The following is a 27,764-nucleotide window of genomic DNA, read 5'->3' on the forward strand; positions in this document are numbered from 1 at the left end:
ATACAAGGTTTCAGATGATTTGGCAAGTGAGCTTGTGAAATGATCGCTTGAATCTCTTGATGAGGCACAGAATCAAAATTCTTTAAAGTGCAGTTTGTTAAGGCTGTAGAGGCATTGGATAAAAATTCCCAAAGAGAAGAATGCTTTGTACAATTATAGTTTAATACCTCTGTGCAGTTTGAAAATACAATGGAATATTGGGATTTTTTGTTGGTTTTTGAGAATTTTTTTTGCAAGCCATATGTGTTCTATTGCATTAGGTAGAGTTCACTGTCTGAACCACCTGCCTGTTTACTCTGTGGATTAAATTGATTCTCCAAGCTGGAGTCACTATGCTTTTATTTCAAGATTGGATAGTCAATGACTGGTAAGGATTGCTTTGTTTTTTCTTGGTTGTTGAGAAAGATTTAGTTTAAGTAATAATTTAAGTAAAGCTATATATGAATATAATGAATAACTATATGAATGTAATTAGTAAATACTTGAATTGACCTAATTTAGCCTTGATCTTTCCCCTTTCTGTAGCTCACAGGAGATGTAGGACTTTTTGGTCTCCTACTATGAACATTTTCTATTTATTTAAGGTGTTGAGGCTTTGGGGTGGTGATGGTGTTGCTTTGTCATGTGATTGTTTTGTGCACCCTTCCACAGTCAGCATCTAAATTATATTAGTTTTACCTAAGTATCTATATGCCTGAGCAGCTAAATCCTGAAATCTCAACTGTCTTTCAGTCAGTAGAAAGAAACAGAAACCTCCAGACAATGTTTTATATGATTTAATTTATCATAGCCAACCTCTAGACAATTTGAGCAAAGAGCTTCTTCTTTTATTGTTTTGTGCTTGAAATATCAGAAGAATAAGGCTGAAGAACCCAGGACGTTCTTCCACAGCTACTGAGCTGCATTCCTAAGGAATAGAACAGTAACGTACCCTTTGTTTCAGACAAGAGAAGGAACTTGAGTATTAGCTCATGTAGCACAGTGTAAGATACTATGGAGGTGGACAATATTGGGCAAGTCTCTAACATTCTAATAAAAGCAGAAAACTAGAGCATTGGAATGTCTGTAGCACTCTGCTGTATACTGCTTATATTTGTTTGATTTTGTGCAATCACTAAGCTTAATCTTATAGTAATTTCTTTCTTTTTTTTTCAAAGTCCTTTGGTTATGTAGTATAATCCTGAAAAATGTAGAAGAAAGAGAAGGGCTTCCTGACATCATAGAAAGTGAGTCTTGCCCAGTTGGGCTATATACTTCAAGTCATTCTTAGCTTCCCTAACATTCAGTAATTTCAGACAGGGGACAAAATGTCTGAAGATTTGAAATTTCTATGAATACTAGGAAAACCCAATATGATTGGACATGAGATAAAAATCCAAATCAGTGTCTTCAGTTAGAAAGTCAATTGTAACTCAGCTTCTCATCTATTTTATAAGACGACCTCAATGTTTCCAGCATATATTGCTCATTGCATTCCTATGTACTGGGTTTGAATGGGACAAAGTTTTGAGATAAAATTCTTCAGGTTAGCCTTTATGATGCTGTGCTTTCAATGTGTGGCTAAGCCAGGGCTGATAATGCACATCAATATTTTGGCTACTGATGAGCAGCGCTTGCACAGTATTGTAATATATTTTATGATTTAATTTGTGTTAGTTTGTAAATTAATGTGAAATAAATAATATTTGTATGAATAAAATAATAAAGAAACTTGAAAATCAAAAGCTGCAGAGGGAGGAACAGGGATTGCTTCATCATAACTGGCAACAAAAGCTGAAGAGCACAGATTAGAAAGTTAAGAGACGTGGCCACAGTGGAAATTGCCCTTTGAGAAACTGTCCAGCAAACACCCAAGCGATGAACGCCCGGCACGTGTCGAGGATTGCAATAACCAGAGCCATCAGGAAAGCTACATCTGAATGCTGGCTTCTCGTAAACCAAGATCTGCATTCACCAAAACCCATCCTTTCCCAGACATGGTTTTGTCCAGCCCAATGCAGAGAAAGAAGACTACATGAATATGTGAAACAACGAAAAGAAAGAAAGACAGACCTCTGCTCCAGGCTGGGAAAAACTGTATAAAATGGGACTGACCAAGGCAGTTTGGTGAACACGGGGATCCAAAGTGACAGAGGTTGGATCAGAGCGCATTCACCCAGCGCCGATCCTGGGCTCGGTGCTGTCCCTTTCTGATTGTGGCTATCAAAAACTATATTTCAGTCATGAAATAAATATCGCTTATTTCAATCACATTTAATTCAACCTGATCTCTTTGTTATCTATAACAGTATCAAGATCTTCTCTTTCCCACCTGCCAACTGGCTCCCAAAGGCAGCAAAGTAGAGGTGGCCAAGAGACTGGAAGTGAACAAGGTCAAGGCAGCTGACCCAAACTGGCAAAAAGGATGTGCAATATCATATGATGTTGTACTCAGCAATAAAAACTCAGGGAAAGAAGGTTGAAGGGGAGACATACATGGTTATGGCATTTATCTTACCAAGGAACTGCTATGCCTTTGAAAGCCCCACTTTCCAGTGGGTATTTCTGCCTGATGACGGACAGAACTTAAATAATTTTTCTCTCTGTTTTGCCTGCAAGCACAGTGAAATTGTTACTAGCTTGATCTACGAATTTCAGCTTCCTTCTATCTTTTCTCTCCATCACCAGTAAGAGGGAAGTGAGCAAAAAGCAGATTGGGAATTTGACTCACCAGAGTCAATCCATCAGACCCTAAAAGTGAATGTATTCCTCTGAATCAACTATAGCTTTATATCGACCAACTGACAGAATACATGAGATGGAGACCTGGAGGGAAGAGCAAACTGCCAATAAGAGAGAGAGAGAGGGGTGAGAGTACTGGAGAGAATATCAATTCACTGTAAATAAACAGAACTGACTCAGATACACAAATTTTATTACTTATTTATCTACCCAGTGGAAACTGTGTTCTAGCTAACAACTTAAGTCAAACAGCACAACCTTAAGAGAACAGGGAAAACAGATTCTAATTTTATATACACTTGTAGTTATTGATGGGGCTGATACCAGAATAAATTCAGTCTTCAGAGTTGTAGGAAAAGTTATTTGTTTTCCAGTCCATTTAATAAATATTTGCATTAAAAAAAAAAAAAAGAATGGGTACATGAAAAACTTCTAAACCACTTAGATAGTTTGATTAATCATATTTACTTCCATTTTGTAGGAGGAAGTTGGTGATAGAAATGCACACCACAAATATTTATTTACTTGAAAAGGATGATTCTCCCTAAGTTTCTTGAAGTCAGAGAGAAGGTGATATTTTGAAATTTAGATAAAACATATCTGCTAAAATCTCAGAAACAAACCAAAGAGACTCTTGTAGAAAGCCATCAGCCCTGGAAAAGATGCTCTCCCTTTCAGCATATACTGCAGGGAAAGAATGACATTACTATGAGTAGAGATCTACAGAGTATTTCTTATATAAATTAAGAATTATATTCTAAAACAATAAAATACCACCACAGATTAAAATTGAAAATATAAGATTAAAATATCATATACTAAAAATGCCATCCCATGAGACACTGATTTCACAGTACTCCACTGAGTGTAAAACATTTGAACCTTATTTTCCACTGTTTTGTTTTTAGAGATTAATCAAATCAATTATATTCTTTTAAATAGTTTTAGCTATGTGAATTATCATTTGGCTTCCATCATTATAAAAACAAAATAATGTAATCCAAGTGATCTACAGCGAGTATTTGGGATCATCATTAACCAAGAATTTATGAACACAAACACATGAAGAATCTAAAGAATGTTCTAAACTCATCTCTTAGTTTTACAGAGTTGCATTTACTTTACCAGTAAGTTATTATGGAATCTTTTGTTAAGCTTCCAATTAAAGAAAGTGTTCCTTATAATATATTGCAAATTAAATGTTACGAAAAGTGTGTTGTCTTTTATTTTCAGTTCCTACTTATGCTGAACAGCTGGTTTTCAGATTCCTTGCACAGACCCCTTGAGGAGTCCAAGCCTGTGCACAGCTCTATTTCACCATCTTCTCCAGATAAAATGATTTCTTTGATCTAACTTCACATGGAAGGCCAGAGCAGACATCTGAGGGAAATCTGCTTAAGTAATTCATGGTACTTGTCTTGGTATCTCTAAAATTGTGACAAAGTCTTTCATTCCTAGTGAGGGAAAGGAGGAGCAGAAGAAACACTGGGTGATGTTTCAACAGCCTGTGGGTTGAGGTGGTGGGATGTGGAGTCAAAGCCCAGTGGGAGCATCATGCATGTCCTGCTTTTGACCCACTTGATCTTCTGAGGCAATGGCATCTAAAGGCAGGGTGATCTGGGGAGGAGAGCAGGCAGAGGACAAGGCTGATGGTGTATTTGCAAACATTTACCATTGCAAAAATTAATTTCACAGGACTATAGGCTTGAAAGGAATATTTGCATGTTTGATAGTGGCTTAGGTTGGTATCCAGGTTGTATGGGTTCTTTTCTTTTGCTCAGAATTATTTGTACACACTGCTCAATCCTTTGATTTTTCTCTGTCTGACTTACAATGAGGACACCCACCCTTGTTAATAATTTTTTTCTTTTTTAAATCTAGTAGGTCCTGGTGTGTAGCAATGTAAATGTCATTTTCACTGCAGGTCTTTCAAGCAAATATCTAGCAAAGAAGATATTTTAAGTCATCTAGCAAATGAGAAAATAGGAAAACTAGAATTAATTCTGATCAAAGGTATATAGATACACACCTAACTATGATTAATTTCCTCTAGTCTCATCATACCTCTGGTCATGACACAATAAAAGACTACACATTCTTCTATCCAGATGTTTTGGTTTCTATTCAGTTCTTGTTGAAGTCCAAAGAGGATATGTTCTACTTTTGCTTACTCTACTATATATAGCACAACATTCTCATAAAACTTAAATTATTTCTTCTGAGATTTTAAATATCAAAACTTCAGGGAAGAAGGGAGAAAATGGATGCTTTTTTAACACTAATGTGCAGAAATGCTGTATTTGCACTTACTTGGTTGTGACTGGAATTTAGCTTTTTATTTTAAACTCAGCTTCAGATTCACTATAAGCTCTCAATTTACTGTGGAGCATGATTACATCTGAACATCTGACACTTTTTTACAGAATGAAAATATAATTTTTGCCTTTTTCTATAAACATGTCTATATTTTTTCATGTCATTCCCCAACTAATATTTACCTGATAGGCATTTTTACAAGATTATTTACTTTTTTATAGTTATCATACTCTTTCATCTGGTTTGAAAACAGGTTTAATGAGGGAAAGTAAGTCCTATTTGAAGTGAAATAATATAAAGTTTTATGACACAGAGTCTCTGCAGTTACTATTCCTTATAATAAGGTGATTCCAAAATGTGAAGAAATGCATGTTTCTTTTCATCAGATGTTGAATATGAATTTTCTGAATTCCTCTTCTGTAAAATCATAAGTTTATGAATCTAGCTTTGTGTTTGGTTGTACTTGTATTTATATGGATATCTAATAATGCTTTTCTCCTTGTTGCTTAGAATATTTTCTATTCATTTGAAAAAAAATAGTTGAGATAAATGCTTTTGCAAATCCATGTTATATATTAAAATGTTCAGAGTATTGTTTTTCTGAATAATTTAAAAGATTACTGAAAAGTGATCTTCTTATCACTAATAATAAATTTCCCCTTGGTGAATCATTAGTAATTCAGATGTGTATGTTAATGGAACATAGGTATTTAAATTGATGCAAATATTTTAATTTATTTTCACTTAATAAACATCTGATTTATTAAAGAACAAACAACTTGATAATTTTCAGCTAAATCTATCTGAGGGATTTTATTTCTTAGAAAGGGTTTGTGCTACCCTGAAGAACAGCCAACAGCCATGCAGAAGGTAGGTGTCAAGTCATATAAAACTTGATTTGGTATCTGCATTTGAAAGTGAAAAGAAATATTGTATTTATTAGAAGATGTACCCTATCTGATATTGAAGAAGAATGTACAAATAACTTTCTAATTTATTTCAGTCACTAAAATGATACACTAGAGCAAAAATTGTGTCACTGAGATTGACAGAGTAGTTGTGACAAAAGGTATAAATAAATTACTTTGTCTGTGCCCACAGAACGTGCTTTAGCTCAGAGCTTGTTCTTCCATCTAGATATTTCACATTTCCATGCATATTTATAGGAAAGTATTTCATTCTAATGTCAACATAACCAAATTACCTAATTTTTAATTTATTTTCAAGATACCCAGAGCTTAAGCATATATTTTTTTTCTCCACAGAAACCTCACATTAGAAATTGTTCTTATCCAGAAATATATTGGTACTACTTAGGAAATTTGTGTTTCTAGAAAAGTCTAACATCAGCCCACTTCCAAACATTCTGCAGGGTTGTTGAAACCTGTTTGTATTTCTGTCTGTTAACCTTCACAGGGGAGAGAACAGCTTCAGATCTGGTTCTTAGTATCATACAATGGAAGCTGCAGTATTGTCTGACTCCTTTCTTAAAGGGCAGTAACAATTTAGATATGAAAATGTCTGAAAAGCTTTTAGGGCTTTAGGGCTGTGAGGTTTTTAGGTTTGGGGTTTTCTTTTTTGCTTTTGGGGGTTTAGGTTTGGGTTGTTTTGTTTTGATTTTACTTCCCCAGTACTCCTGGTGACAGGCTAAGCAATTTTTTCCAATACTAAATAATAAATTTTGTATAAACTTCACATACTAGTGGATATACTCAGTGTGAAAGCATGGATAGCTCTCATCTAAAGATTCCCAAAGCTCATATACTCTAAGTGATAACAGGTGGCAGAATCTCATCTTTAAGAAATGATGGTCATCTCTGGGGATCTCTGTAGGAGATATATATGTAATGAGCATGAATGCTCAAAATCTATTAAAGCAATGAGAAAATGAGAAAAGTCTCAGAAGGTACAATGGGTTTTGTATCTAACAGGTAAGCAGAGATCTTTAAAGAAAGTAAAACTTTGACTTGAGGAGAGCTCTGACATTTCTAAGCTGTTGGGAATTTGTACAATAATATTCAAAGGAACTTAGGGAGCAGCCACTGGTAAAGGATCAGTTTTTATTCAGGCACTTGACTCTAATGGAATATTATAACTTCCCTTTCCTACTGTATTTTCTTGCATGTTTTATTTGTGAGGTGTTTTTTATTCTATTTGTCCCGATTTTCAAAATCATGTAGACTCTAAGAGTGGAAAGAGATATAAAAGTAAATAGTTTTTAAAACTCTAAATGTTGCTTTCATAAATACACCCTACAAATATCCCCTCTTGTGCTGTTGGGGAATGCATTTAAAATGAGATGAGACATGCAGAGCAGAAATATTCCCAGCTCTGCACAGCATAGAGGAGATAGAAATAACTGACATTTCTACAAAGACTCAAATATTGCTGGGAGGATGAAAGCTAAAATAAGTCACCTCTCTACAGAAGCATCAGTACCATTTATATGTCTTGTAAAATAGTTCTTTACTGAAAAATCTGTAAGAAATTCCTGAAGTCTGAATAATTTCTGAAGTGATTCTGACCACCAGTGATCTTAGAAGAGGGAAGTACAGTGTAATCATATTAAGGGAACTTTGAGCAAGGACACCATAAAACTTAGAAAGTACACCTACATTCTTTAGGATACTACCAGAAAAGTGATTTAGTTTGTTTATTTTTTTATAAAAAGGTAAAAGATGGGATTGAAGCCCCAAACACAAGAATACAATCTATCCTTCTATAGGTGGCTGAGAGGAAAGCTAGACACAGCTCTAGAGACTGCAGTTCATAATCTATTGAGCTCCCAAGATGAAGATAGGCAAAATAGATAGACAAAAGAAAGGTAGTAAGAGAAAATAATTTGCTGCTTGAACGACATGGAATTTAGGGACAACATAGGTAAGGTTTCTTTTCTCACCTATCTTCACTTTTGCTTATCAAGGAAGATATCTCACAGAAAAAAAAAAAAAAAAAAAAAAAAAAACCACAAACCAAAACAAAATGCTGTTACTATCAGTCCTTGAAAACATTGCAACCTCTGTAGCTTTACTGTCTTGCTTTCTTCATAATGTTTTTCCTCTTCAAACTTCCTGGGTAATATTTATATCATCCTAACAATGCTTAGTGCAATAGTCAGAGTGTCATTTGGAATAGAATGTAAAAATACACTCACATTATTGAATTACTCCAAAGAATTCTAAGAGTTAAGAGAAAGCCAGAGAACAGTAGTGAGTAATATTTTAGAAATGTAAAAAAAATGTAATAATTTGTATTTTAAATTCTGCTGCGCAACAAAGCAAAATTTTTTTTATGGTGAAAACGAAGATCCATCTATATTTAAAAATATAGAGAGAATACATTTTAGCTGTAAACCCAAGTATTAAAACTTACAGTTCAATTATAATATGAATAGTCCACTTACTAGACTGTTTTTGCACTCTCTCTCTATCTCTGGAAACAAAAAATATAAAAAGATGGGCATCTATTTTCTCTCCCTTGTTTTGAAAGACATAGTTTCTATTTACAAAATAGTTCTGAAGTTATTATTTATAACAGCCTTTTCAAAAAGTGGGAAATTTAGGGAAAAGCTAAATCAGTTTAAAATAATTTTCAATCCACTGGTTGACATGCTTCAAAAATGTTAGTGGACGCAGCCAGTCTAGTTCTTTACATAATTCTGTCTTTAAATTTTTAATCATACATATAAGTATCTACATAAACACATGAATTTTATACAATGGAATTTTTACAAAAAGTTCTGAGTCATGAACACATTATAGTTTTATTAATATTTAAGAATTTGAATTAAAACTAATTTGATTAATTTGTAGAATGGAAATATGACATGTTTCTTTAAGGATACCATTTTCCTTAGAAATAATATGACTTCCTTGGATGCTTAACATCATGAACAGTCTAGCTGTAGAAGACAAAAGATAAAAAAAAGAAAGGGCTATCAAGTTGTCATTGCCTAAATGTCAAAACTGAAAATAATTAATAAAATTGCACAATATTTTTAATATTTAAAGCAGTATAACATTCTGGTTCAGACAGCACGTTCACTTGAAGTGAAATCAAGTCATTTGAAACATCAAAATGTCCAGTCTTCTGTGAGACTGCATTTTGTGTGGACTCAAAATTCCCATTCACATTGTTATGTCAGGAATATAAAAGAACCATGATAGTCTTCTCTGTTCTGTACCAACCAGTTAATAGTCTTGATTCTCAGTAAATCTATAACATAAATCTGAGATTTTTCTGACCAGTTTTTCTGACAGTTATTCCCAGTTAGACAGCTAGAATAGTCTTCAAGGCTTTCTTTATCACTTCTGGAGAAGCCTCTTTCCTTTGAACACTTCATTATGTTTTATGTTAAGCACCAAAAGCCATGAAATAGAGAGATATTCACTTGCCATTACATGCAGAAAAACCATTCGTGACTAGTTTAGATTTCTACATCTTACTTTTTTCGACAGCTATTGTTGGGTCAGACACATCTTCAGTAATCTAAGGCTTTCTTTACTAGATCTTTTAAAAGCATCTTTTTTTTTTTGAGATAACAATGAAAACAATAAGAATATGAATGAGTAATCATTGGAAATATTATTACAGCGACAACTTTCCACTAATGTGATGGTCATTACATTTTCTTCATTGTAGGCTAAGGCACTTTCTTTTTTATCATTTGAAACATAACTGTGAGTTTCCTTGCCAAAGATCAACAGGATTACATCGACTGCCTTAGGAGAGAATTGAGAAAAGCTTTTGAGCAGAGAAAAACTTTAAGTGATGATATTTTTTCACAACCAAGAGAAAAGGTAAAACAAATGCAGTACTGGAAGGCAAAGAAAATGTCAGAGTTCTTCCACCAAAATCTCTGAGTCTCTATTTTTAGTCTCATATCAAGGAATTTCTCGGGAAAGTCTGTGCTACAGCAATAATGTATGTCTGACTGTTTAATCTGGGAATACCAGTCAAAGCTCCCCCTCATAGCTGAAAAATATCTCAGAAATTACTATTTATATACAGTATTTAATAAATGTTTACTCTATTTAATCAATAAAAAATCAACTATATTATTAGGAAAAGGTTCTATACTAAGGAATTCTAAAGAAAATGGTGAAAGGGAAATGGTGAAAAGGATTGACTTCAGTATTGCTGCTGAAAGGTTTACTGAATAACTAGGTGGTCTGAGCATTTTCAGTTTCCTTTGTAGCTGAAAATAACTAGACAAAACTGCTTAATCAGCTAATGATTCTTTCAAAGTGCTCTTTTGTGTTACAGAAATGATTTTTGCAGATTTTTGTTCAGAAAGCAGAGTTCTGTGAGCAATGTCTTTTGAGTATCAGACCTGTTTTGTTGCCTGCTTGGCCTTTTCTTCATATTTGCTAAAGTGATTTAAAAAGAGACAATGTTTCAGCTGCTTCAACAGCATTCAACAGGGCATGGAAGACACTTCAACATGCTCAGTTCTTAAAAATAAAACTTTCCAGGTTTAAAGTTTAGAATTGGCAACAGAAAAGTGCACTAAGAAAAGCTACAAAAAAGCAGGAATGATGACAGAGTTAGAATCCCTTAAAGTTGATCTTAAACTTCAGGGTAATCCTCATCTAAACATTTTCTTTTGTTCTGCTTTTGTTCATCTCCCTGAAGTTCTCAAAGGATTCTCTGGAATGAAAACGAAACAGATTTGAATTAGAAGTTTGTATTCCTGGCAAGTCTAAAAGAAATAGTGTCATGCTCATGGCTCATGGCTCAAACTATGATTTTTAAAATACAAGATTTGGCATGCATTTACCAGATGAAAGCAAGGAGGATCTACTATTAAAAAAAATCAGATCTGGTTGAAACTGAATGCTCAAAACCTCAATTTTCTTTTCATGTGTACCTCAGTGGCATTGTTTTTATCAGTTTTTTATCAGTTGAAAATCACCAGAGAAAATTGGAGGAAAAGGAGAGAGACAAATGAAAAGGGAATGCTAAAATCTTTCAACTGTCTTACACCTGCTTCAGTTGGTTTTATAGTTAAACAAATCCCTTCTGCTAAATTGCATATATACTGCTTTACAGTTACTACTAACGAATAATCAATATTCCTCATAAATCATGATTTATTGTAAGGGACATTTAACTGAATTTTAAAACTTGTATCAAAATGAGGTTTATGTGACTGCCTGGATGCCAATATCTAAAGACTCTGTACCTTACAATGACTCTGAGCTCTTCACAATTCCAAGAGTTTCTCCAAGGTTCTCCCTGCATAGATTTGAGTTGATAAGTTTTTTAAGGTCATCTTTGCCCAGGTTCAGATCAATACTGTCAGGTTATCTGGCCATGGTTACAGCAGGTTACAGCAGGACAGGTTGCTTTACTAATTTACATTATTTCATTAATGCCTGCATTACTAACTGGGTAAAAACCCCAGTTAGTTAACTGGGTAAAAAACTCATGTCCTTGAATCAAAATAGTTATATCAGTATACTATCTATTGTTTCTCTTCAGGCCTTCAAACAATGATGCTCCCCTTTTAATCCCTGCACTTAATGACACATTTTCAGAATTTTCTTTCAGCATCAAACAGCAAATGTTCTCTTCTCTTGTAACATAGTCTGAAAGAAATATATACTCAGATTTGTACAGAAGAGTTGGGCCACTGGGTTGTTGTGGAAGCAAAGCAATTCCCTGAGGAGACTGTGGGTTGCAAAGCTCCTTAGATTGGGTAATGCCAATAGAAGGATCCATTAGTACAAAACTAGTGAGAGATTAAATTTTGGGGTAACCTGCAGATGAGGTCAGGTGATGAGTTTTCACAACACCCAAACTACAAAGAATTATCTCAGGTCCTGGGGTCATAATAACCAAATGTTTAGATCTGTCTCCCAGCAGACAGATGGTGATAAGCCATGTTATTTACTAAAGTAAACAACATCTTCACATTTTTTTACATGGCTAAGAGGCAGGTTGTTGCTCAAAGTAGATGCTTCAATTTTTTTAAATTTGTTTTGGGGTTTTTTGGTTGTTTTGTATCTGGGTTTGTTTTTGTTTATGCTTTTGCTTTTTCCTTTGGTCATCTGATTTATTAATGTCAGCTATAACCAGACATTATGACCAAAAAAACTACAACAACCAAAAATAGTAAAAAACCATACAAAAAACCCTAAAAACATTTAATGGATAAAATTAACACAAAAATGTGTGCTCTGACAAGATCCTTACAAATGTTTGTAAACTCCCAGTCTTCCTCCAGAACTGCAGCAGCCCTATTGTATGATAGTTATAACAGGTATACATTGCCTCAAAATATTTTGAACATGATTCAAAAAAATTTTGTAAAGCCCATAGTCTTTCAAGCAGGTAAAAGATAAGGTGACATGAAAATACTTGTGAAGTGTTTATTAGCAAGAAATGGAAAAGGCATTCTTCCCCAAATTAGCCCAGTCTTCCAGTCTTGAAGTGGTCATACTATTTACAAGTGTGGTCTTTAATTCAATTTATTCCAAGGTTATGATAAATTTCTCTGCCAGAAACCCTTCCAGTCAGCAACCTTCAGGAAAGCATACATGTTGGGAAGGCAAAGTGGATAATCAGCGGAATAAAATGAGTTCAAGCCTAACCAGTATTGAAGAAAGTACACAGAGAAGGGTAGGAAAATCCATATTCAAACCTCTTTTTTATTATACTGCATCTGAAATTTGCAGCACTAGGAACTGGAACTATCTCATCATTTTGAAATGTAAGTAACTGCTGTAAAAATGTATACCAAGAAAAATAGAATTATCCATATGAAGGCATAGAAAACTCTGGCACTGACATTATGTAAGCAGTGTAAGCAATTTATTGAGTTATAAACTCAAGCCAGAAATGGCATTACCATACCTCCTTGTTAACTTGAGGAGTGAATAAAATACATAAAAATTTATAATTCTGTAATGTTTATCTAAATTGCTACAGAGCATAGCGCTCAGTGGCAACAGATCAAGGGTGTTGGAAATATAGTGTTATAGCAAAAAACATAAACTGATGAGACATTTAACTTGCTTCTTTCATAAAATCCTATTTGATGGAAGTTGAAAAAAAGATGAAATAGAGGACAATAGGTCAAAGACAGCAAGAAGCAGCCAGTGCTGAGGAATCAAGGCAAAAATATTTGGAAAAAGTCTAGGAAATAAAACTCTTCTGGACATATAAACCAAATTTTCTCAAACCTTCACAAATACATACACATAGAATCCATAGATACCTCTTTAAATAACTGCAATAAATTAACTTTTACTAACAGCACATGACAGCAAAACCAGATACAATACCTCTCTATATAATGTTGCTGCTCCTATATTTAATTGCAAAAATTGTATTAAAGCTGTGAATGTAATAAAACATCTTGGTATGCTGTGAAACACTTGGAATCCAATTCTGTGGGAGGAAGATCAAATGCATGATACAATTTTATGAAAGCAATGTAGCTAACAGCAGTTAGTGCTGATCCCAGGGACATAAGATATCCTTGTTCAGGTGCTAAAACCTTCCTTTGAAACAGTTCTTTATAGAAGGAATTGTGCTGAAGGACTAACTCTATTTTTACTTTCTTACTAATCAATATTGTTTCATCTCATTTCTTTCCTGAAGATAAAAAAAAAAAAAAAATCTCCTGGGTTGTGGATAATTACAATGGGCAAAGAAATAGTGTGCTGGTTTATTGCTCAAATAATAAAGAAATAATGCATGATAGCAATGAATACCAGTACATTAGATATGATTTGCACAGTAGCAACAGTTCCAATAAAAGTTGAAGGTTTGAATACTTAGAACTGATCTGAATAGTCCACAAAGAGCAAGTCAGCTATTCTAAAGTGAAGGAATAATTTCTTTAAAAAGGATCTGAGAGGATAAAAAACACACTTCTTAATATTTGCTAAGGTCATTTAACAAAACCTGCAAATGTAACACAAACATTTTTAAGACATAAACCATGAACTTTAGATAATCTATGATTCTACATTCTGAGGTACCTAAATACAGATAACATGCTAAATATCTGCTCCTCTAACATTTTTAAAAACAGATTAATCCAAAATGAATTTGGGCATTTTCAATAATCTTTCTGAGACAAAGGTTTGTCCCTATATTGTCTGCTCTTGCTTGAAGAGAATCCTGAGAGAATTAATATGAAGGCTGAGTAACCCAGTCTCAAATTATACAGAAAGCAGTGAATTCCTAGCATTTTCCTGGAAATTCATAGTCACTAAAGTTGACAGAATCATAGAATATTCTGAGTTGGCAGCCACCCACAAGGATCATCGAGTCCAATGCCTAAGTGAATGGCTCATCCAGTGATTAAATCTGCAATCTTGGCATTATTAGCACCATGCTCTCACCAATTAAGCCAATCTCAGTGGCTTACTTCATCAAGTCATAGATCTGACCATGCAGATTCTTCTTTTTATTACTTATTTTGAATGATAGATTCAGGGACAGAGATAACCACCATGAACATCAAAGATTAGAATTTTAATAACCTGTAAACTTGCAGTGAACTTCACCTGCAAATTCTTTGGTATCTACTAGGTCCTGGGGAACAGCTTGCATAAACCAATATTTGATGGATTAGTATCAGCACTGTGTAATTTAAAGTAGCTTTCATCTTGGGAAAATGCAGAAAATTATGTAATTTCCAAGGAGTATAGTGAAAATTAAAAGGATAAGTACTGTATTTCAATTAACTTACTCTAGTGTATTCAAAAAGAAGGCACTGATATTTATGTCTATATTAACTGCTTAGTAACAGACATATTCAGCTACACCCATTTCTAAGACAGGAATAGTTAATACAACATGGTTAAAAATTAAAGTTCCTAGAGGGATAAAAAAAGTTATATTGATTCCATTTTACAAAGTTTGGAAACATTTTTCATGTTTAGGAAATTTTAATTTTTTAATCCATCTCTCTTTATTTCACCAAATCTACTGAAAGTCAATTTCTTTAGAACAATTTTCACCCTAATTTTGATTTGCTAATATTAAATATTCTCAGTAATTTTTTTTCAGTAACATTTCCAAGTTTTCCTAACACTCACTCATCATAAACTTCTATGGCCCTTATTCAGACAAAAGGTCTCTGGAAATGATAAAAAATTGTTTTGTGATTCTCAAAGGGCAAAAAATAATATATATATATAAGCAGCTCACTTAGGCAATCCCTTCACTTCATGTAAGACTGTTCAGATTCAAGAAGACCATGGTTACTGTTCCTAACAACAGCTGTAAATCTAAGAGAATTAGTATATAGATGTCTTCATCCATTACAAGTGAGAAATCAGTTGTCAGAATGGTCAGTGCTGTTTCCTTAGTGTAACTTGATTTAATGCCACATCAGTTAAGGTCAAGGAAATTTAAAGGCTGCCCTGAAAACAAGTGTGCTTACTTTCTCCAAAACTTTTGAAATGCAAAGCTTGCAACAGTCACCAATGTCCACATAAAGAATTGGTAGACAAGAATTATTTGGCTTTTTATCTACTTATTTCTTGCCGTTTTTGGAGAAAACTATAGCCACTGTAAAGGAAGGAAAAGATGATAAAGTTTAAAAATGTCAAATAGCAGAAAATCTTATGGCTACTAACTTTTTGGAAAATTCATACTGGATTTTTTGTTGTTGTTCATCCAATTTAAAGACTTCACTCTTAGCCTACCCTGTAGCTACTTCCCTAAATATTTCAAAAACATCTGACCTTTGCATGGATATTGCCTGAACATCATTCATACTGACATAAACTCCTTCCCAAGTGCAATATATTTTACTGTGCTTTTCTGATTTAATACACTTATTTACAGATTCTTCTTGAGATCCTAAAGATATAATTAGAGCCATTTCTCAGGTGATCTTTGAGCTTGTTGGTCAAAATAATTAATAACTATACTTAATTAGCATCTAGCTTAACAAAAGTTTGCTTTCTTTTAGCTTTTCTTAAAATTTCTTTGATGAGGAACTAGAGTTCATATGTCATTTAAAAACTGCAGTCCAGCATCTTGAGAAATCTGAAAAAAAAATTTATCCAGGTTCCAGGATTTAAAAATCTATTTTGTTTCATTCCTACATCTTTATCACCTTAATTCACCCATTTTCTGTTAAAGCATTAATTATGGAATTACCACCATGATATGAAGGTATCAGACTTAATTTTCTCAACATGGATGTAACTTCAGAATTACCAATCTGGCAAGTATGCATAAAATATATAATCTTCACAGGAATCTAGTTTTTCAAAGGTAAAAAAAACCCCCAACATATTACTAAAACCCCATATTATTTAAACCCCAACATAGGTTACATAACAATCAGAAAAATAATTTTTATTTAATGCTATGTTGCTTTTCTATAGCCCATTTTTATTTTTATTAATATTTTTTATCATAATAATTAGTAGTGCTGTTGTCTGAAACATTGCGACTGCAGAACAGTTTATTATTAATCACCATGAGTTATCTATCCATTTTCTGACTCTGGAACTCTGGAAGATGTTTCTCCTTTCAAATGAGTGCAATGCAAGGAAACTTGTCCTTAATTCAATGTGTGAAGCCCCATTTCTTTCAAGCTGACCTTTCAGGAAATAGAGTTGAAGTAAATTTTTACTTCTTACATATATGTCCACTGCAATTTGGAAGATTCACTTAAGTGTGATGCACTCAAAAAAACAAAACAAAGCAACAACAACAGGAATATATTTTTGGCTTTCACAGATTTCCAGGTTATCAGGCATCAACATAGTGTACCTCTTTATTTTTCAATCTTTGTAATTTGGCTATTTTACTTATGCCAAAAGTGACTCCATAATTAAATGTAGTAATACTCTGTAATTCAGAGAATTCTTCTTTGCTTTTCCCCATCATTTAATATTTTCCTCTAATATTTTTGTTTTCCTAGAATTTCCTTCATGATGCCTACTTTTCTGACATTTTGTAGCCTTCTTCAGAAAAGACACAAGAAGAGATTAAAGCAGAAATGTGAAAAAATTTGTTGAATAGATGGATAGTTATGTTTCAATGTAAGAATTTCTGTTTAATTTTCCTCTCTACTCTGTGAATGAGAGACTTGATTCTTCAACACAGAGATCAGAAATGGAAAGATAGTGAGCTGGTTGGCCAGGTTTGTGGTAAGGCTTTTTTATAAATTTAGTATGTGGAGTAATGTGGCTAGGCAAAAGGTGGGCTACCTGATGACAGTAAGCCATGATCAGTAATTTTTTTATTGGACAGAGGTTGAAAACAGCACTTTAAAATGGCTTCTGATTTCTTTCTGCTCTTATTTTGAAATATCCTGCTAGATGCTATGCAATGATGGAACCATATTTTAAATACAGTAAAGGAACTGTCTATGTCTGAACTGTCTATGGCTGATATTCTATCCAAATAGTTGAGGGACTTCTTTCCCTTAGAAGATGTATAAATCTTTTCATTAATAAAGATGTTAAATATCCTCATGAACCATGTTTCAAAATGTAATCTGAGCTCTGGGAATGCTGTGGAAGCAGCACAGCTAGATTCAGATCCTATTTATCCAGGATAGCTCTAGATGATTTAAAATTGATTTAGAGCTCAGCACATAGACCCAGCTTGGAATTAATGTTATAAAAAGTTTTAATATTTACTTAATTAAATCCCTTGAACTCACAGCTTCTTTGGAGTATTTTTGTCACCCTGAACAAATGCATGACCTCATTGGGAAGGTAAAGGATTGTCTGATGGTGGTTTCATAACATGCCTCCTACCTAACTAATACACTCTGCAGTCTCCACAAACTGCAGAATACAACAACTTTTGCTACTAATTTCAGACAATGAAGCCTACCTGAAAGAACACTCCAACATAATGAGCCTTCAACTAGATCTGTCATCTCTAAATTACTAGATTAACCTGGAATGTGTGGAAAAGAAAAGAAAAACAAACTGCAGACTTTTCTAACACATTTGAGGCAGGAAGTTACAAAAACTTGCTGATGGTCATTGGGAGATGCCAGTGGTGATTTAAGCCAGTGAGCTGATATAAATACAAGAACTGTAAAGCAGTTGAAATGCAGGAGCACAGGAGAAAACTTTCAGATGTGCCTGGCATCCTGGGGAAAGCTGAGCCCAGGGTGGAGACTCCTGTTTGGCACATGAGCCAAACCATCAGGCAGGGCTTGGCATGTTGACCCTGGGTGAGAATCTTGCACCTCTGGTCTGTGCTGCTCCTCTACTCTGGACTAGAGGGGCTGGTTTCTTCATGCCACAGAGCCGAAATCTCAAAATAAACATCAATAATTGCGTCTTATATCTATTCTTCTTAGCAAATACATTTTGGATTAGAGATCACTGATTATTGTGGTCTGCTCTTGCAGCCACTCCTCTTAAAAACTGCAAAATCTTGGAATTGCTTTTGGGGTATGGAAGAAAAGCAAAAGAGAAAAAAATCTTGCAATTGTAGTTAAAAAAAAAAAACTCTCTCAAAATGATATTGATAAAATTCAGCATGGGAAATTTTATATCAGAATGCAACACCTATAACAAAAAACTATGTACATTACTAACCAGAACTCAAGCCTACTTTACCCTAAAACTACAGCCACTATTAGTGACATAAATAATTCACTCTGATTAAAATAAAAATGAGCATATTAATATATATGTGTGTGTGTGCATATTTTCCTCATTCTTAAAAATTATGTTTACTGGAAAATTAGCAAACAATTCTACTCCTAACTTCTTTTTGGTGGGTATATGAATAGTTTCAGTTAGCACTTTTAGGCTTACTATTAAGTATTATGTCATTCTATTTTTTACCTATTCTGCACATTTAATTCAATGTGTATTTTTCCCACTCTCTTTTTTTCTTATATTAGAAGTTTAGCCTTTGGGTAAAATAAAGAAAGTAATTACTTTTTGTCAAAATGGTGCAAGAACATAGCTCTGAGGTTATGAAACAATCTTCATTAGTGGCGTATGTCTTCAGTTTTTTGCTATTATTTTAGCTGCCCTGAGAGACCTTTAAAAATGAAACTTAGGACTAATGGACCTGAAATAATAGTAATAACTGTAGCATAGAATCTTGTAGGGGTTATATTATAAATAAGAAATAGTCTTTCATATAAGTAATTGCCAAAAGTTTTACAAATGAAAGGGGAAACTTGGTTTGCTGCTTTTTAACTGCAATTTCACTCAATGGAGAAAAAAAGCAACTATACTGTTCCATCACTAGCAATGGTTTCCAATGAAATATGACAAAGAAACTTTCAATATTTGGCTGTGAAATTATTCTCAATGTTCTTAGGCAGGGAAGAAATTATTTAATCCAATTGCTATCATTCCAAACTGTTGACAGTTTGAGAATTTAATTTCTGTTTCAAGTTCTTTGCAGATAGAATTTAGTGACTGAGATTTAATGCTATAGCATTTCAGGGAAAATGGAAAACAAAATTGTGGAAAAATAATCCACTTGAAGTCAAGTTGTTCATCTGTAACCATGTCTATGCCTAACAACTTGTGATCCATTGTCAAAATTCTTGTTTCTCAAAGACATTCAAGTCTCAAAGGGAAATATACCTGAAATTTTAGTATGAATTGATAGCTATGAGCAGATATACCTATATGGATCCCTCCCACCTTCCAGAAGGGAGGAGAATCTCAGCTATTATACCTCAGCATCAGAGAAGTCCCCAGGTGTACCTTCCATGCTGCCAGCACTCCAAAACCATTTCTTGCCCTGATTGGTGTCAAACAGGAATTGGGTCTATCGTGATGAGATGTGAGACAGGAGTGAAGGAAAAATTGGGTGAAGTGTCATGAAACATCCACAGGCAGGAGAATTTCTTCAATACCTGAGGGCATACCTTCTCTTTATTTTTTTTTTCCTTATATAAGTATAGAATTAGGGCTGAATTTGTAGTCTAGACAAACTTCAGGTTTTGTTGATAGGTATGTTTGTTTTGTTTGTTTTGTGTATTGGGTTTTTTTTAAGTTGATTTGGGCTCTGAGAAAGAACAATCTCTGCAGCCCAGACAATTGCAAACTTTTACAAGTATATGAATGAAATTGTTGATTTTGTAACAGTGCTTATTTGTTCAGCTGTCAGTTTTTAAGCTGCAGATTTGTTTCATTTTGTAGACAAAATTCATGTGACTGATAGACAACACTATTTTCTCTTTTGAATTGGGAAGATCAGCTTTGCAAGTATATTTAACAAGTTCTTGAAAATGGATGAATCATTTAATTTGTTCTTTCATTTCTTGTTGTCAAGAATATTACTTAAGTAATCCAACATAAAACCAATAAAGCTGTCAATCTGCTCTCTACAAAAAGTTCTTAAAAAGATATATCACTGTATCTACAGCAGGAAAATAAAATCTGTTGCCCATCAATTCATCTTGTTTACTTCTACTGTTAATATTCCTTCACTCACCCAAATAGTTTTCTAAAACTGGAAACAGGCATGCAAAGTGGCTTAAACTGGAAATACTCATCAACAGCAATTTGATCAGATTGGTGCTGCAATCAAACCTGACAGTTACCAGACATTGCATTGACTTGCTCTCATTGCCAAGTGCACAATCATTTATTAAAAAGATTACTTGATTGTAATGAAAGCAGGTTACTTCCAAGTATTTTTTTAGGCTTTGCAAAGACTTAAAAATTAATAGAAGAGGGCCTCAAGGTGATTATCACAAGAACATTACAATCTTTCCTTGACCATGAGTTATGATCAAATAGAATAAGATGCAGCATACAGGACAACATAAAAATGAACTGAGGGGGATGAGCCATGGCAGGGACCCTGGACCAAGAGGTGTCAGAACAGCATTCCTGAGACTGCTGGAAGTGTGTAGTGTGATATCACCATTGTCTGACTTGACTGACGACATGTGCAACAACTCCCCCCTCCTCAAGGACAGCATATGGGGGAAAATGCATATAAGCAGAGAGTCCAGGTCAGGGCTCAGCTGCTGGGCAGTTTGACACTGAGCATGGCTGGGATGATCACTGTGTTTCCTCAGGGCTCCTCTGTGCAAATCCCCTGAAGTGGTGCCACGGCTGTCTCAGCTAATTCCCACTCAGTACCAGTTCTTTGGGGATTTCCATTAGGAAAACTCAGGTTTATCTATTTTATTGTGTAAAGGATAGAAATTATAGAAAATGTCATAGCAATCTTATGTCCCACCCAGTGCTGGGAATGGTGTCTGTTGCACTGCTGGATGAGAAGCTGTTTATTGACAATGACATGCTGCTCAAAATTCCCACCTGTGCTCGAGGTGGTCAGCCTCACTGTTTCTCACATTCTTTTAATATTTTTCCAAATGTGCAAAGCTATCAATCTTTCACCTGGACAATACCCAGCTTTTCATATGGTACATGGAGGTTCACTTTGGACACTGTGTTCTTACACCTCTCCTTAAGAATGAGCTGGTACAGGACATAATGAGAGGCAATGCTGACCTCAGAGTACATGCACAGCTTACAGAGCAGTCACTCAGGTGCTAACATGCAGCTCTCTACAGCCAAGGCCCATCATTGTACCCTGCCTATATTCAGACTAAAATCACAATCTACTTGCAAAAATGTCTTCTTTGGTGCCTGACTGCAGTACATACATGTGTGTACCTCTGTGTGTGCATGAATGCTGAGCTACTCCTGAAACCTTTCTTGGTTTACTTCATAAATCAATTGAGCAGTGTTCATGAATAGGTATTATTTTTACCACATGGCATCAACTCCTGTTAAGAAGAAAGATTTTGTTTTTATTCTACACATGGCCATATGTTGCACTGTAAAGCAGACAATGTATAAACAAGGGAAATACAAAGATATATGCTGCAGACCCTTGTATTTTCATGCCTGCAATCTATAAAACTGCATTCAAGCACTGAATGCAGTTGAAGAGTATGCAAATGAAATGTTCTTTATATAGTGTGTGTAAAAGAAGTTGATATGCCCTTAAATTATTTTAATTTTTTTTTTATTATGTGTATTTCAACACTTCTTAGATCCAAAATACTTTTAGCTAAATAGTCAAAACTTACAAATGCCATTTACTCCATAAAATTAATTATTTCTTCGTAATACAAGTAATAAGAATGTTGCAAAGAACATAATAAAGAGGACAAGGCTACCTTCCATAAAAATAGTAAAAGAAAAAGGATTAAAGTTTAGCAAAAAAAAAAAAAATAAGGAAGAAAAAAACATGTAATTACTGGGACTGTGAGCAAAACACTTGTTTCAAAAATAACAAGGCTAATATCTAACCTGGATTGTTTGATAGCTCGGTAGAGAACTGCCCCACCTTCATCTCAGCCCTCAAATAATATGATCTACCTAATAGTCTAAGCTGCAAAAAACCCTGTACTTTGTGGTTTTAGTGAGTGTAATGGTGGCTAACCTTTATAAGCTGTTGCATAAATTAAGTGTTCCTTTTAAACCAGTGGAGAAAACATTTACATAGATTATGAAAACAACACAACATCGCTTATTCCCTCAGCTGCTGGTGACTTCAGACTGCTTTCACATTCATAACTTTTTTTAAGCGTCTGAATTAAGAAAATTAACAGAGCAGTACCAGTTAAGACATCCTAAATGATGCATTAAGGGACCAGTTAGTGTGTGCATGTGAAAAAAAGAAGCAATCTGAAAGTTGTTATTAAGTGAGAGTAATTTAACCCTACCACAAGTGCTAGAATTTCTTTATCAATGAAGAGAGCTGTTAATGATGCCAGTGACATGCATCTACATTATGTAATCTGTGCAAAAGTAAGGAAGCAGTACAAGACCAGTATGGTCAGATGTCATGAATTTCCTTTGTCATCTCATGATGTGAGTAATTTTCAGTCAGTACAGTAATATGAGGCAGAAAAAAAAGCAGGTAATTTCAAAAACCAATTTCAAAAAGCAATTTACAAGACTACAGAACTGTATATGTTAATTCATGAGTTTGCAAATTACAAATGGATCAGAGAGTGACATACTATTATTTGTTAAGATGAAAGATGACATTATTTTACAATTTAAGAAACAATACTTACATTGGAGCTTAATACAAGGTTAATTATTAATTGTAATTTACCACAGTTTTATCAGACATAAAATAATTCACAGAAAAGCAGATTTAAACTGGTTATTAAACTGCTCTCCGATTTTTTCAGATAAAAGTAGTACAGAGCAGATCATGCTTAAGCCAAATCATAAAACAGATTCTCCACTCATATTTTTGACTAGTAATGCAAAAATACCAAGTGGAGAAAAGTACTATGAATAATACAATATAATATTATATATATATAAATTTAATCTGTTAGTTAGGCTGATATAATTTAATCTGTTAGTCTACCTCTTTGATTAGAAGGATGAAGAAAAGCTTATCCAAAGAAGACTTAAAATGTATCTGTGCTGTCCTGTTGGCTTTTCTTTTTCTGAACTATCCTCTTAACATTTTAATCGTCCACATCTGTTGTATTTGTCACAGCCAGGCCTAATCTAGGGTGGATGAAGCAGTTCTCTAGACAGAATAGTTAATTATTATTAAACAATCTGTTTTTGTCTGGATTCCTTGCATTATTTCTGATTTGTTCTGTAAAGCAGAGAATTTGAATAAATCCAGGACTCCCATAACCAGTAATAAAAAACTTGGTAATGGAAAACATGCAGTTATCTAAGATGTGACTTAACATATTTTTCCTCTAAGCCATACTTAGTATTCCTGGTCAAGTGTACTGAAACTATATGGCTTTTTCCTAGTCTTATAAAGAAGCTCCTAAAAGAGGTCTTTTCTATCAAGAAACCTTCAGAACCAAGCAAAACAAATTGAATAGAAAATTCATTAATTTCATATAAAGAAAGTTCAAGAATTGGAAGAAAAATGTCTTTGCTATTGAGTTACCAGGCCTTTTCTTTTCATGTTATCCTGCACCTGAGAAAAATGTCCTGTATGAAAGTGAAGACTGATATACTTGTCTTCCAAATCAGCTTCACTTGTAAAGGCAAAAAAACCATCAAAATGGGACATGAAACAATGTCAGCCCTCTTATTAGAAGGTGAAAGAGGAATTACTGAGATCAGATTATGTGCAAATCTCAATTCAAGATGCATCCTTGGGCTATAAGAAGAGTTTGCTGCTTGTTCTATAAACTCAGTGTCTGTGAATAAAGTGGCTGCTCTATGCAATCTTTTTGTAGGAATGGCTCTCTTCAAGGATGAGATTTATCATAGAATGTTAAGGGGTTGGAATAGACCTTAAAGATTGATTTGTGCCTCCTTGTCCTATTTCTAGAGATTCTGACAGAGTTCCTCTCCAGTTTCCCTGCAGGTTGTTTCAGATAGTTCAGGCTGTTGTCAGGTCTCCACACAGCCTTCCCTTCTCCAGGCTCAGCAGCCCCACCTTGCTCAGCCTGTCTTCATAAGGGATCTGTGCTCCAGTCCTCTTACCAACTTCATGACCTCTGGACTTGCTGCCACAGTTTCATGTTCTTCTTAAGGTGGGGGCAGGAGAGCTGGATGCAATACCCCAGGAGGGGTCTCACAAGAGCAGAGTAGAAGAATCACCTCCTTCAACCTGCTGGCCACATTCCTTTGGACTCAGCCCAGGATACAATTGGCCTTCTGAGCTGCAAGTGCACACTGCTGGCTCATCTCAGATTTTTTATCAACCACCACCCCCAAGTCCTTCTCCACAAGGCTGCTCCCAATCCCTTCTCTGCCCAGTCTGTGCGTGTGTCTGGGATTGCCACATCCCGGGTGTAGAACATTCCATTTTGCTTTTTCAACCTTCATGAGGTTGCATTTTCCCACTTCTCAAGTGTGTCAAGGTTCCTCAGGATGACATCCCTTCCCTTCAGCTCTAAATAAAGGGTTCTGTAATCCCAAAAGCTTCAGAAAAGGTTTATATGAGTTTGGATTTGGCTTAGATATATTATTGAATTCTTTGCGTTTTTCAGTCTGAGAAGGAGTTCGTAATTTATGACAAAATCTAAGATTGAAACAAATGAATGGAAATTTCAGTGATGGCTCTATTCCCATAATACACTATTCTACATAAATTTTACTATGAAGAACAGCAGGTTTTAACATGGACCTGGGATCTTTGATGGTATAAATCCATAACTTAATAGATTTATACAAATTTATACTATTTGAGCTTATTGTGCACAGACTACTAGAGAAAATTTTCTAGCATACAGATGCCTCCATTTCCCAGTTAAATTAACTTCACAATGATCAGGATTGGACTTATTCCCTAAAAATCCCTAATGACACCTTTGCTGCTTTTTTAAATGAAACCACATAATATTAATTAAATGACAGTTATTTTTTAATTAAATGACCCTTCTTTATTGATGCTGGGAGAAATCCTAATTTTCAGATACCAGTATAGGCTCCAGCTGCTCTAGAACTCAGGAAATAAGGCAATATATCAATGAAATTTATCAATAAACATGTATAGTGGACTATTGGAGCAATAAAGCAAGTAATTAAAATTTCTAACACTTTTTCACACTGGCAGTTCAAGGTGTAAAAGTGTACCTAATAAAGCACTTTATTATTTTTTTAAATGGTTCATTTTCAAGTCCAGATAAATGTAAAAAGAAAACATCTCCTAGATAGAAAATTTGATTGTAAACTGATAATTTGTCAATTTACGTTTAATAATACTAAGCCTGAAATATTTTGTTTTATTTTTAACCAAAAGCCCTCAAGATAAATGTGTTTTTGTCAAAGCTTCACCTTGCAGTCTGAACAGTTTAAAATTTTATTTCCTTCATGTGAGTGCAGGTTTTTTTGGTGAAAGTAACATCTACTAATTATGGCAATCTCATGAATGATATAATGATTAAATAATTTTTGCAAACTTAGTACCTATGTTCAGCCAGCTTAATTAGTCATTTTTAGGTACACTGTTATCAACTTACCCTTTTTTTATTTGAATTTTATAAAACCCCTTATACAATGTTCTTTATTGGGTTTAGATTTTTCAGTGATGCGTTGTGGTATTTGTAGATTTCTCAATCTGGCTACTAGGTTCATGAGTGAAGGAAAAGCAGTAACTCTAATAATGAAATAACAGCACAAAAATGTATGAAGATGCAGAGCTACAGACACATAGCTGTTTTAAATGTTAAACAGACCCTAAGCACTCTGGGACACCTAGATTTCATGAAAGTTTAATTGAGCATCCAATTGCATCTCCTATCAAAGTGCAAAGATATTATCAATTTACCTTATTATTTTATAATGAGATGTTCTACATTGAATTACTCTGTTAGCTGCAAATCTGAATATAATTAAAATTGTATTTTTGAACAGCACTTTTATTTTAACTGTCTTGGTAGATTGCTTAGCTAAACATTGAATTTTTGATTGTACTATCTTTATCTACTTTTACCAGTGGTTGAGAAAGTTGGGGTTTTTTTTTTACATAATTCAATAAAAAGTCCAGTTTAGAACCCTGTATAAGATCAAGAGTGGCAGCAGTTTGAATAAAAAGTCTAACTCAGCACAGTGATGTACAGAATCTGTTCTATAACATGAACATATCAAGAGCCCCAAACCAAGTTTTGTGAGAATTGTGAGCTGTAAATCAATTTCTTCCCATGGCTTAAGCAGCTCTAATACCCAGTTTTAGACCAGATTTGCTCATTCTGTTGCTTTGAGAGCAGTCTGGGTGCAGCTGTGTGGGTAAACTTGCACAGGGACAAGGCACAACCAAGGCACAAAGAGCACTGTCCTTTGGTCCAGAATATCATTCCACTGCTGGCACACTGCCTGGGCTGGTTTTGGTCTGTGCCTGCTCATCCAGACTTTATTCATCCACAGTACTCAGCCATATTACAGGATATCAAAAGCCAGGAATCACACTGAATAAAAATAATTAATGAAACCACCCAGTATTTGCAGAGAGAGATTAGATGGTCACTGACAGTGCTTATCAATATGAGCAAAGCCTTTCCTTCTTCCCATCTAGTGACTAAGTGTGGCAATAGAGCAAGAGCACTAGCTGAACAGAGAGTGGATTTGGGAGCATGACTCAAGTCTCTAGTCTATACAGACAACTAGAAAGGATGGTTAGACATAAAGTAGGAGATGCATGTCACCAAAAACCTTCTCTTGAGTCATTGTTTTGAAGCAGTGCCTATAACACATCTGAGTTTCCTGCCCCATCAAAGAAGGATAGGCGTTTTCAGGGTCATCTGAGCAATTCCTTTTTTCCCCTGCTGGGGCAAAAAAACTTAAATGAGCTGGATCTTGTGCAGTGTTTTCAGTAATAGATATAGAAAGGATCTTGCTTTTATGGCCTACCTCTGAGCACTGTTTGACTCTTTATAAATTATTAAACATTCATGCTCATTGTTTCCTGTGATTAAAGGAGATATCCTCCATTTACAGCAGAATAACTGTGATACAAAAATATTAAATAGACTAGTATCAAAGCCTACTAAAGGCTGCTATTGATTCGAATGAGAATTAGATCAGGCCATCTGTGAATTTACTTCCTGAGTGAGTGTGAAAATCCATCTAAATCTATTTATAGAACTAATACAGTAACCCAGGCATGTCCATTAATTTCTATAAGGTACTGCTTTATCTTCCTGAAAAAAATATAATTTTTACATGCTCTAAATGCCCTCCTATGTTTTGAAGAAATACATCATAAATACATATGTGTGTGTGTGTATTTGTGTATTGACACACACACACACACACATATATATGTGTGTGTGTAATGGTATAATGAAGTAT

This window comes from Erithacus rubecula (assembly GCF_903797595.1).
Source record: "Erithacus rubecula genome assembly, chromosome: 2".
Taxonomy (NCBI): Eukaryota; Metazoa; Chordata; class Aves; order Passeriformes; family Muscicapidae; genus Erithacus; species Erithacus rubecula.